The sequence below is a fragment of the Talpa europaea genome (genome assembly GCF_964194135.1).
Source record: "Talpa europaea genome assembly, chromosome: 7".
In the NCBI taxonomy this organism is placed as follows: Eukaryota; Metazoa; Chordata; class Mammalia; order Eulipotyphla; family Talpidae; genus Talpa; species Talpa europaea.
In genome coordinates this window covers 56,540,684-56,553,988 of record NC_140074.1, presented here as the reverse complement: position 1 = coordinate 56,553,988, position 13,305 = coordinate 56,540,684, and positions in this window count along the sequence as shown.

Here is a 13,305-nt window from a genome sequence, read left to right as displayed (position 1 = left end):
CTAAAATGACACTGAATTCGTAAAGAGTGACAAAGTAAAAAGAATGTTGAGTGAGAGCAAGTGACATTTGATGGTAATTTTAAATCATTGGCACTAAAAAGAGTTGTTTAAAAATACCAGTGCGACCATGATTTGACACGTAATTAATTTGCCTTTGAATTGTAAGGTCCAATTTTAACAGGAATGAGTTATGATGACATAACATGAGAGATTATTAATCTCATATTATAATGGATATTGCCTTATAGTTTTAGAAAAAACTCTGGATTATTTCTTTTCTTTTAAAAGATAAATGCAGTTTGAAATTAATGAGTTGTGCAATATCTGACCTATTTGTGGACACCTGGGAAGATGTATATTTTAGTCTCTTAAAGAAGAGCGGACATTAAAGGCTGTATTTTAATATTTGGCATTGGCTTGGGATGGTTGACAGATTCAAAGAAATAAACTTAGGTTTAAGTATTTCCTATGTTTGGATGCCCAGTAGAAGATGGTGTCAGAGGAGTTTCCCTGCATCACTTCTGGGAAGATAATTTTAAAATAGTCCAGAAGGACGCTGGATCCAGAGGATCCCGTGACTTGGGAAAAAACTAGAGCACCTCTTAAGCACTGGTATCAGCACTGTCTTTGCCAGAGGGACACAGAGAATATTCAATATCAGACAAAAAAATGGTGGATGGAAAATATGCCGGTGACTGTGACTGGGGGTGGAATTCACAAACCTTGGAGCTGTGCTCCTATGTTTGTTTGGTGACCCTGCAGAGGAGAGATGGTTAGTGTGGGGGAATACCTCCACTAATTAGGAGTAGATACCTGCAGAGGGCCTGGGATGTCCCAGGTGGGCTGGGTACCCGGTGAAGAGGACAGGGTGCAGAATGGCCCTCTGCCTACTCCATCCTCATAGGACTCAAGCCAATCTTGTGAAGTATGAAAGTGTGGGCATAGACTGCAGAAATGCACATGTTCTGGGAACCCAGAGAGAAGAGCTATCAGCAGTACCATAAATAGGAGCTACCCTGGCATACCACTTTCAACAGTGACCGAATCCCTCCAAATCCTCTTCCTTCCCATAACTCAACAATTACAGACCAGTTCTTCCCAATTTACAACTATTGAAACACCAAGCCAGGTTGGGACTTCAGTACCCCACATTTGTTAACAGGTAGATCACCAGACAAAACCTGACAGAAAAGAAACAAGAAAAACCTTAAAGAAAGAACATATTAGGCCACGTGGCTTAATAGACATTTATAAGGCACTGCACCCCCCAAAAATCCGAAAATGTTCTTCTTAAGTTTATGTGGGATATTCTCCAGCGTAGATCATATAGAGGATCATGAAGCAAGAATCAATAAATTCATGGAAATTGAAATTGTATCAAGTAGCTTCTCTTATCACACTGGTATCAAACTAGAAATCAACCACAGAACTGAAGGGATATGTAGACATTTGTCTTAAGAGTCTGGGATTTATATTTATTTATTGCTTGAGATGACTCAGACTACATCTGTCTAGCTTGTGATTTCTTTGCCTTTAAGCCTTTACCAAGTCATGGAGTTTATACTCTTTTCATATATTTTATTTCTCATCTCCAATTTCCATTTGAAGTTCTACATTATGGTGATAGGTACATAGATAGGTACATAGATCCAGATGAGACAGGTACATAGATCCAGATAGGATAGGTACATAGATGAGATAGGTACATAGATCCAGATGTCATAGATAGGTACATGAGATAGGTACATAGATCCAGATGTCATTTAAACTCATATTCCTATACTTTCCTTAGTAAATGTTGAAGACAGTGATATTGAAACAAATAATGGGTAAATACAGATTTATTAACTTCATATAATTTGCTAGGTTTCCCTTTGCACCTCCTTCTGACACCTCCCTCTATCCACTTAACCTCTTCCCTTTCGGGTAAACAAATATGGATAATTGGGATGATGCATTAGGAGGGACATAAAATTGGATGTCAAATAAGCCCAGGCTATGAGAAGAGGTTCTGTGATACTAAGACATATAAATATGAGAATAAGTTATGCAAGTGTTATTATTAGTTTGAAGCAATAATTTGCAGCATAACCAAGGAAAATAGCTGAAACTTAATCAAGGAAATTACATGGATTGAAACTGCACAAAAAAAAAACACAAAAGAAGACATTAATGGAATAATTGAGGAACAAATATGATGTACGAAATATAGAACACAAATGGCAAAATGGCAGGAGATAATTCAACAATATAAACAGTATTTTGGGATGAGGGTAGGGCATAGAAATCTTCCTTCTCGTATTCCTTTTAATATTTTCTATAATGAACTCAATTGTGTTAATTATCAAACATATAGTCAGCTTTAAAAAAATAAATAAAATTGTGGCAAGCTAAATATCAGTTTGGGTACTATGTATAGGTCTTAGTAGGCAAAGGTATTAAACTGTTTATTTTTCCAGCCACTGCAAAATTCTAACGGTAGATTTTTTTTCTTGTTTCCTCTAAGTACTAAGGAATACATATCTAGGTATAGAAATGACTAGGTATATGAACTTTAACACTGAGGTAATATTAAGGCATAATGAGTCCCTTTTGTAAGAAAGGCAATCATTTAGGTCCTAAAGATAAGCTGTTTAAACAGATATTTTAAATCAAATGTTCTAAAATTATATCACTATTTTTGTACAAATTCTAGAATATCAGTGTTATTAATAATTTCCTGGGAAAACATATATAATTTAAGTTAAACAGTGTTTAGTATAAAAATGAACAAAATTCCTTTAGAACAGAAATATCTGAAGTGTATTGTGTTTGTTTACTAGTGGAAAGTCAGTAATTTTCAAATATTTCAATATCCATTAATAAGGATAATTCTAGTTTTATTTATCTGACCATGTTAATAGCAGATACTATATAGTTTATAGCAGATACTATATAGTTCTTATCAGCTAGTATCCTTTGATTCTAGATCTAGTCCTATTCACTTGCCCCTCCATTGTCTTCTTAGTCCTGCATCTAACCTGTCAGTGTTGACTAAACACTAATAATGTCAGCAAGGTGATTTGATAATGAATCCTGCATTTGTGCTCATTGCCATAGTTCTTTTCTTTTTTTTCATTTTTTTAAGATTTTTTTTTTTTTAAGATTTATTTATTTATTTATATAAGCACTGGGTACAGTCAGAAGTGCAGGAGGGTGAGAGAATTCACCAGAGCCAGAGCAGGGAGCACAATAGGCAGACTGACCCAGTACACTGCTGAGGGGAGCAGCGGTTGGCAGGAGAGGTCTGCGCACCATGCGGGACCCTCCTCCAGTGGCTGGGGAGCAGCCGGGGGTCGATCCTGCGCTGCAGAGGCTGCGGGCAGCTTTGCAACCCAGCGCTCAACTGCTGTGCCACCGGGGAGGCCAATAGTTTTTTTTTTTTTAACTGTGGTAAGAACACTTAATGTGCCAATGGATGAATGAATAAGGACTACATGAATACATGAAATTTGCAATAGAATATTATTCAACTGTGAGAAAGAAGGCAATTCTACCATTTGTTTATTGTTTGTTTTTTAAGATTTATTTATTTATGTATCCAAGAGCTGGGGTAGAGGCCAGAGGTGTGGGGGGTGAAAGGATTCACCAAAGACAAAGTGGGGAACAGAACAGGCAGATTGACCAAAGTGCACTGCTGAGGGGAGCAGCAGGTGAGTCAGGAGAGGTCTACTGCGCCATGTGAGATGCTCCCTGGCAGGCCAGGGATCAAACTCATGCAGCAGAGGCTGCGGATAGTTTCATAGGTTGCATCTTAACCCCTTGCGCCACCAGGGAGTCCCAATTCTACCATTTGTGACAACATTGGAGGACTTTGAGGACATTATGCTAAGTGAAATAAATCAGACAGAGGAAGACTAACACTGTATGATATCATTATTTGTGGAATATAAGAAAATCAAAATTGTAGGAACAGAATAATGCCGATTACCAGTAATTGGAGGATAGAATAAATGAGGGCAATCACAGTTAAAGGATACAAATTGTAAGTGACAAGACACATAAAAATTAGGAATCTAATGTACAATATGGTGAATATAGTTCATAATATGTATATATAACATACTTAAATGTAATTAAGAGAATAGATCTTTTTTTAATTAATAAATTTTATTTTTATATTCCCCATACAATTGCAATCCCCCCATTCTGACCCCAATCCCTCCCCTCCTGCCCCCCACCCCCAAAAAAGTGTCTCTGGTTCATAGTTTTTGTTGATTTTGATTTTCACTTTCTTATAGTTATTCATTTTCCTGGTCCCTTATTTAAGTTTTCTAGATTCCTGCTATGAGTGAGACCATCCGGTATTTTTCTTTTTCTTTTTGGCTTATTTCACTGAGCATGATCCCTTCCAGCGCCATCCATGTTGCTGCAAATTGCATGTGTTTATCTTTTTTGAATGCTGAGTAATATTCCATGGTATATATGTACCACATCTTCTTGATCCAGTCATCTATTTTTGGGCATTTGGGCTGTTTCCAAAGCTTAGCTATTGTAAATAGTGCTGCTATAACTTAAATGCTTTCACAGCAAGAAATAAAATATTAATTAAGTGATGGGATAGAAATGTTAGCTAGTGGTATGGTGATAATCATTGTGTATGTACATCAAATCAGCACCTTTGACCCTTTAATTTACATGATCTTATATGTCAATAATATCACACAAAACTGGGTAAATGTGAAATCCTAAAATCAAAGGTATAGCTTGAGTTTTAAAACTTATGGAAATGTGATTTAGAATGTGGTTTTGTAGTTCAGTTTGATTAAAAAATGCTTATAGAATTCATTATAAGTTCTAGTATGTGATACAAGAACTAGTATAATATTAAAACTCCTATATCATGCAGAAATCCCTTGTCTTTAAGAAGTTAGTTCAATTTTTCTTGACATTCATCATATAAAATTTGTCAAACTAATAAAATTGGGCCCTTAGAAGCAATAAGCCAGTTGAAGTCCTAAACCTACAGGAATACCCTCTTTTCTTTGTATTTGTCATCTTAAGACCAAAGATAGATGAATGCTTAAAGCCAAAAATTCAACACCATAATGACTTTTTGGGTTTAAAACTAGATCTGACACTCTACTCATCTCTAAAAGAGAAATGAAATTAGTATTTCTAGGTTGTATTAAATGAGATAACACATGAAAGGAATTCCATACAGCACTTAATAGTGACATTATCACTGTCATTATTTAAAATACCTTTCAATATTAAAGCCATTTTTGTAGCCGTAAGGTAAAACACTTGCCAGAAGCAATGCAAAATGTTAATGTGCTTTTACATTTTTTGCTGCATCTTCTGTCATCTCTCCCTGTCCTGCTTGTTTTTATGTTCTCTCCACCTCTTTTTTTCCAGTAAGCCTCAGTGCAAGGTATCCTGTGTAGCCTCTTAGACTCCCAAACTAGAACAATTTACTGCCTCATGTGTGTTTCTATAACAATTTAAATATCACCTCTAATAGCCTTTATTGTATCATGTCATTGATTTTAGTTTGTATGTGTTTTTCCATGACACTGGCAGCTTCTCAGTGCTAGAACTATCCTACTTATTTTTGCATATAACATGTGTGCTAATACAAATGCTGAAAAAATGAATATAATGCTCCATCATTCATATTCAGAAACATTTTAAGCAGTTAGTGTGCTGGGCTTCGTTTTAGGCACTGGGGTGTGGCTCTCTAGGAACTTTACATTCTAATGGGGGGGATAATAAGCATGTTAACAAATAAATACATTATAATTGAAGATAATGTCAAGTCACGTAATAGAAAATAAACAAGGATAATTCATGACTCAAATAGCTGTTCATTGAAAACTTCTCTTAGAAGGAGATATTTGAACTACTTCCTGGATGATGAAAAAAATATCAACTGGCCACATGAAAGATCTGGGGAAACAGTGTCTGAGACAGAGACAACAGTCAATTAGAAAGATCAGGAGTTCAAATTAATTTTTAGACTTGAAAGAATAATTTTTGAAGATGATTAGAATTATGTTTTATTAAAAATTAATTTTAATTCTCAATAGGAAGTCTTCACAAATGCAGTCATAGGAGAGTCAAATGGTTAAGGAAAACTTTTCTAAGGATATCTTATATCTTCTCACTCTATAAAGGGATTTAAATAATAATTAGTATACAAAGAATAGGTGTCTAGGCCCTCTCTGGTGGCGCAAGGAGTTAAGCACCGCACAATGAAGCAATCCGCAGCCTCTGCAGCACGAGTTGGATCCCTGGCCGGCCAGGGAGAAACCCACAGGGTGAGCAGACCTCTTCTGACTCACCCGCTGCTTCCCTCAGTAGTGTATTTTGTCAGGCTGCCTGTTCTGTTCCCCAGCCTATCACCCTCCCACACGTCTGGCCTGTACCCCAGCTTTTGTACGCATAAATAAATCATTAAAAAAAAAGAAAAGGTGTCTAGGATCTAAATTATGGTCCAGTGATCCCAAAAACAATCAAAGAAAGAGTGAGAGCACACACTAAATAGATAATCATTTAAAAACTGGAGACTGGTGATAAGAAACCCTCAGTTTTTTTTTTTTTAACTTATCTAAAGTGATACAATAAAGCTGCAAAGAAGATAAAGAAGAAAAGGGCATTTGTGTTAGGTAATCAGGATGTTTTACACAAAGGAGAGAAAGGTTTAGAGTAAAATACAAATTAAAACTTTCAGATCACAACTTCAATAATGACCTAGGTGAAACTACAGCTATTTACAGTAGCTAGGGCCTGGAAGTAACCTAAGTACCCACTGATATAAGATTTGATTAAGAAGATGTGGTCTATCCGACTATGGAATATTATTTACCCTTAAGGAAAGATGAAATGCGGCAAAATGAAAGACACTTAAGAAAATACCATGTAGTAAAGAAAATCAGAATGACAAAGACAAGTAGTGGGTATTTATAATTGTCATAGTTAACAATTAGAGAAAGTAAAATACTTTCAAAAACTAATAGACATTAATAAATGAAATGAGGTTTCTGAGATTAAGGAAGGGAGAGAGAATGGGTCAAAGGGAGATAAGAGATGGTGATAGGGGAAAAACTTAACCACCGAAAATCAATTAATTTAAAAGAAGGCAGAAAAACAGAATAATAGGAAGACAGAAAATGATAAAAAGAAAGCAAAGAATAAGGTGGTAAAATTTTAATCCAATTGTTTTAATCAAAAGGAAAGTTAACCCCATTTTGGGTACCCTGGTAAGTTGTACTTAACAAGTGAGTTAAATACAACTAATCAGTTATTCTGCCTAAGAAGGTTAAGCTTGAAGAAATCAAGCATGTGCTCAGAGTAAGTTAGAGATAATATGTGAGAGCTGAATTTAGCTCCTAGAGTTTTGTAGACAAACATTCATTGTTAGTGAATCTCTAGCTAGTGACAGAGTGTTAGCTTGACATTGTATCAGATGTGGTAGTCTATTTAAGTAGTTTAAGTGTGTCTCACCATTTTACTTTGCACTGACATGATTTAAAAATTCTATTTTATTTTATAAGATACCTGAAGTCTTCTAAATAATGTTATATTAATTAATGAGAGCAATAATTATTGATTTAAAATAAAGTGACACATTTTTAATACCAATAGAGACCAATCCAATGTGTTTTGTTTGTTTAGTTGCAATGAACTGATAAAAATTCTAATTAGCTTAAGCAGTTAAATTTGATAAGAGTTTGTGTTATGGCAGTAGAGACAAATAAGTACAACAGGACACTAATAATTCATTATCTATATAAGAAAATTATTTCAGTCAGCAATATGATCTGTGAGAAAAATATGAGTAATGGAAGAGAAAGTGACTGGGATGTTTCAAAGGGGATAACTTATTTTCCTTGGGCAGTAAGTGATTTCAGCAATCAATGTACAAGTGAAAATATAGGCATTAAACAGAGCTTTGAAAGAGTAGAAATCAGGCATTTCCTCTTGTCTAGAGAATAATCTTCCTAAACCTTTAAATAATCAGGCAATAATGCATGCAGTTAGACAAATTTTTTTTTTTCCACACAGTAGAATGAAACTTTATTTGCCTTTCATTCCTTGTCAGATTAATCTTTAAAATAAATACCCTTGCCCCTTCCCTCACCCCCCTGTGGCCTAGGGATTAATTCTCAGCCCTATCACTGTTATGACCTGAATTTGAACCCCAGCCAGGGAGCTAACTCAAATGCCACAGCAGACCTCTCCTGTCTCATCTGCTGCTCCCCTCAGCACTGTATTTCAGCAGCTCTGCCTGTTCTGCTCCCACTCTGTCTCTGGTGAATCCTTTCACTCCCCACACCTCTGGCCTACATCCCAGTTCTTGTATGCATAAATAAATAAATCTTAAAAAAAAGATTAAGTGAACTCAGAGGAAGGCCTGATGGAACTGCCAGCTTTATTTTTGTGGAAATGATGACTTATCTTAAAACACTGAAACATATCATCTTGATATTTTTGTTTATAACTTTCCCTTGTCTGTTTATGAATCAAAATTTCTTCCAGGAAGTAAAAGTTTTATGATATTTTTTATTTTCTGACAATGTGGGCAGTAATAACCTAAGATTTGTACTTCAGGAGAGTTGGAGCTTCCACTTAAAACTTGAAGCTTGTGTTGCCTCTTCCCAATTATCCTTTCTCAAAAAACACTAAATTGGAGGTCCGGGCCTTTGTGCAGCTCTGAGTATGGTTCTTCAAATATCATCTTGCTCATTGTTCTTTATATTTATAGCTTCCCTGGGAACCCCTCAGGAAAAGTGATGACTGACAAGACAGTAGTCTGACATTTTTGAATCCCTGCTTATCAAATTGTATCAACTAAATTTCTAAAAAAAATTCAATTAATTAAAGAATCACAGGATGATATAGGTTTATAAATATCCCTTTGGGTTAATTTAGTCAATGAGTCAAGGTGAGACTTCTGGAGAATTATCAAAATACCAATCAGAATCAGACCTATGGAAACATTTGAAATGCTGGTCTGGCCCATGAGAGGTGTCTACAAACAATGATGTAACTTTGCATCCATATGTCTTTGTGTAACTCAGACATAGTCTTGTTTGACATCCATCTTCAGAGTGATTAGAGAAGATGAGGAATGAAAGGAACTGTCAGATATGCTGAAAGTTCAGGCGCTTTTTAACCTCTTCTGTGACTGTAAAGACTGACCATGAAGATTAATTTCAAGTCAGCCCTTCTTTATTCACTAATTGAAGATTTCATATAACTTATCTTGAAATTTTTCTTCTTATTCATGTTTCTTTGAATTAGTTTGGGATCATCTTTTTTCTAGATAGCCTTCTAATTGAACTTAACTTTGTCTTTATTGGTTCTTGCTTTTCATGTCCCGAGTGCCTGCTTCCAAATTCTCATTGTAACATTATCTCCTATGATGCTATGTCAGTCAATTTGCATCTGGGAGACTTTAAAAGAGTGAGCTATGGCCAATGAACAGAACCAGTTGATGTGTTATGTGAAGATTGTCCTATTTAGAGTCTATTCTGTGGGTTGCAGCATTCATTGAACATTAAACTATGGATATTTGTCCGATACTGTTTCATCACATCTACTTTCCAACATGCACTTGGAGAATTGACTGAATTTGTTATATTGTTAGACTTACATATAATCTTTCTCTGAGTCCCAGTCACAAAATTGAATATATAGGCAACTTTCTCAGAAATAGAAGTCTAAATTGAGTCAGAATGGCTTCCTCTGGGCAGAGTTAGTCACATTGCTTTTCAATGTCTTTGTTCTTTATTTATCCTGTAAGAAGAATTATTTTCTTTACCAGGCTATTATTCAATAACCTTCAGTAACATATCTGACATACTTTTTAGTCTTTATACGTGTAAAATAGTGTAATGCAATGTCTGAAATTGATGTATTTTATAAAATCAAGCCTGTCATATTTTTTGGTAATAAACTAATTTTTATTTGCAGTGTATCTATTGCATTATATTCTGGTTTGAAAGTCCATAGGGTTTTTTCTTAAGAAAATATTGTCATGATTAATACAAAACGTAATGTATTTTTTCTTATAAATTGTACTTAGTACACCATGCACACATCCTTGACAATATGTAATTCTACCATATTTCTTTAAGATACAAGGAAAAGTAACTCATTATACCCTAGCAATATTTTAGCACCAATTTATTAAATGTATATAAAATAATATACTGCAGTTTAAATCAATTAATGATTAGCTTTTTCAAATAAAGAGATACTAAAGGATTCTGGTAAAGAGATACTAAAGGGTTATCAGAATTTAAGAATATAATTTAAATAGTTTCTCTTCTCCTTTACGTGTTATTTACAAGGCACAAGACAAAGGAAAATTATGTTCCATATAGAGGGACAATTTATTTATACTACAGTTTTCCTGTAGACCTAGATTTCAGAGATCGTAGCACGTCTGTTTTCATGAATGTTTTTCTGAGTCTTATACCTAAAATACCTAAATAGCTAAAACATGGTTAAGCATTTTCTTCCAAAATTCTCATTATCTGTAGGTTAGAAATTCAATGTTTTGTGATATCCTCACATCTCATTATCAGTGATTCATCTTATTTTCACTTCTCCCTATATATTTATCCTGAAGCATTATCTTAAAGAGTTTCTCAACAATGTAATTTCCATATACAAATGCACACTCTCTGAGTTATTGTTTTACTGTTATGAATATTTATCTCTGGATTTCTCTATTTGAAAAAGGTACAATTCAGAACAAACCTTTACATGAAGATTTTTGATTTTCTACACATTAAATAGCCAGAGAAACTTTTATCACACTTAGGTGCTAATGAAAATGCCACAAATTTTACAGAATTGGTTAAGCAATAAGCCATAAATCTTGTTCCAGTGAAAATGTTAGGCACTAGTTCTGAGAGTATTTCAGAAACCCAAAGATACTACAAAACTTGAAATTAACTGGACACATAAGCAGTCTCAGGCTTCTGGTTAAATATGATGATAATGCTTTGCCAGATATACCCATGCCCATAACCAAAGTACAATCAAGCAGAGCTTTCTCTGATGCCCTAAGTGAAAACTCCAAAATTAAACTGTATATAGTGTATATAGGGTTATTGTATGGTCAATGAAAAACAGTATTTGCATTTGTCCTTTGTTGCATATGAAGTTCGAATTATAAACTGTAGAATGCAACTGAGCAAACAGTAATCTGAGAAATTCTGAGATGATGAGACAGTTATTTAATGATTCCTCACTCCTTGCAGAAATAAAGAGCTTAAGTTCTCATTCTGGAGAACAAGTCTGCAAGAGTCACTGATCAGAATCTAGCTTTGCATTATTGCCTAAGAATTTTATCTTAGAATTTTATTATGTCCATAAAGATACATAACAAAGGAAATAGAAAAGCTGTCACTAGTGCTGTAAAGAACAGATGAACAAAAATTATATTTCAAAGTATGGGGTCAAATGTTGAGAAACTCTAAAATGGTGCAGTTACTATGAAAAGCAGTATGGTAGTTCCTCAAAAAGTTAAACATACGTATTCCATGTATTTCCAGCAATCTGAATTCTGGATTTATACACAAAATAATTGAAAACAAAGTCTTACAGAGATCACTGTATTCCCAAGTTTATAGCAGCACTATTCACGATGGACAAGAGGGGGAATCAACCCACTTGCCCCTCAATGAGTGAACAACGTGTGTATGTACATATGCACAAAAGACAAAAAGAAAGGCAGTTCTGACACATATTACAATATAATTGAACCTTGAAAATATTGTAATAAGTGAAATAATCCAGTTGCTATGAGACAAACATACTATATGATTCTATTTTTATCAGATCTCTACAGTAATTAAGTTCATAAAAAAACAGGGAAATTATTTGCCAGGGAAATTAAGTAAAATTGTGGTTGACCCAGGAGCTATTGGGAGAAGGAAATGAGGAGTTGTTTATCTATTTTAATTATATATATATGTATTTATATATATATACACATATATATGTAAATGCACACACATATATTTAAATATTTTTGTTAATTTGCTTTCACTTATTCAAGATGAAAAAGTCCTGGAGATTACTGTACAACAACATAAATATATTTAACATTAATGAACTGTACACTTAAAGACGGTTACTATGATAAAATTTATGTATATTTTACCACAACTAAAAAAAGAGTCTCATTTCTAATTACACTTTCAGCAGCAATCAATAAAGAAGTAGATCCTTGAGCTAAAAATTTACATTGAATTTTACTGAAAAAGTGTTTGAGAAGTAGCTTTAAATACGTGTAAAATTTCTGACTGATTCCCAATATCTAGTAGGAACTGTAGAATTTAAAGTCTGCAATGATAAGAAAAGCAGAAAGTCATTCCTCTGAAGCACAGAAACAATTTTCTGAGCCTATCTCTTGGCTCTAGATCATATTAGTTTCTCTTTTTCTTTACAGTCATTCTGAGATTGCAACACCCAGTATGTAACACAAGGCAGCATATGAAGGGGAAAAAAGTAAAAAAAAAAAAATATATATCTATTTTATATCACACACTGGCACAAATTACATTTATGTTAAATATTTTAATATCAGGTCTAGTACAAGTTCCTCCATATTTTTAATATTAAAAATTAATAAAAAGAAGGTACATAAAAAATCAGAAGTTCAATAGATCAGAATACCTGGGAAATGGAATCTGTACTAAGTTAGAAAAAGTAAGAAAAAAGACATGAACAAACAATTGAGGAAAATATGTATAATAATATAATAAAACTTTAATATTCTTAATACATTTGAAAGAGTAAAAAGTGAATAAAAAGTTACTCTTTTATGAGATATATAAAAAAACATAGAGTAGTTACAGAAGAAATAAAAATTATCAATTACAAATAGTTTAACTGCAATATTATAAAAAGATAAGCAAATAAATATTGCAAATTTTTTTTACTTATCAAATTTGCAGCCATTCAGAAATCAAATAGAATTGAAAAAAGAAAAAATATTTAGAAAGAAAAGTAAGTGCTATTTTATATGGTAAGGCTGATATTATCCTACTTTGTGTGAAGGATTTTAAATGATATTCAGTAGTCATTATTTGATGGTTTATTTTTCATACTATATGGAAGCTGTGTGAGAAAAGTCAGAATGGTAGGATTTATTTTTGTATAATGACATTTACCCTATATTTTATGATTGTAAAAATTACCAAATATCTTAAAAAGCAGAGTAGCAAACTTCTCCATCATTTAAATGAACTTTTATGTAGGCTTCTCCATCATTTAAATGAACTTTTATGTATTAAGATTTTTGAA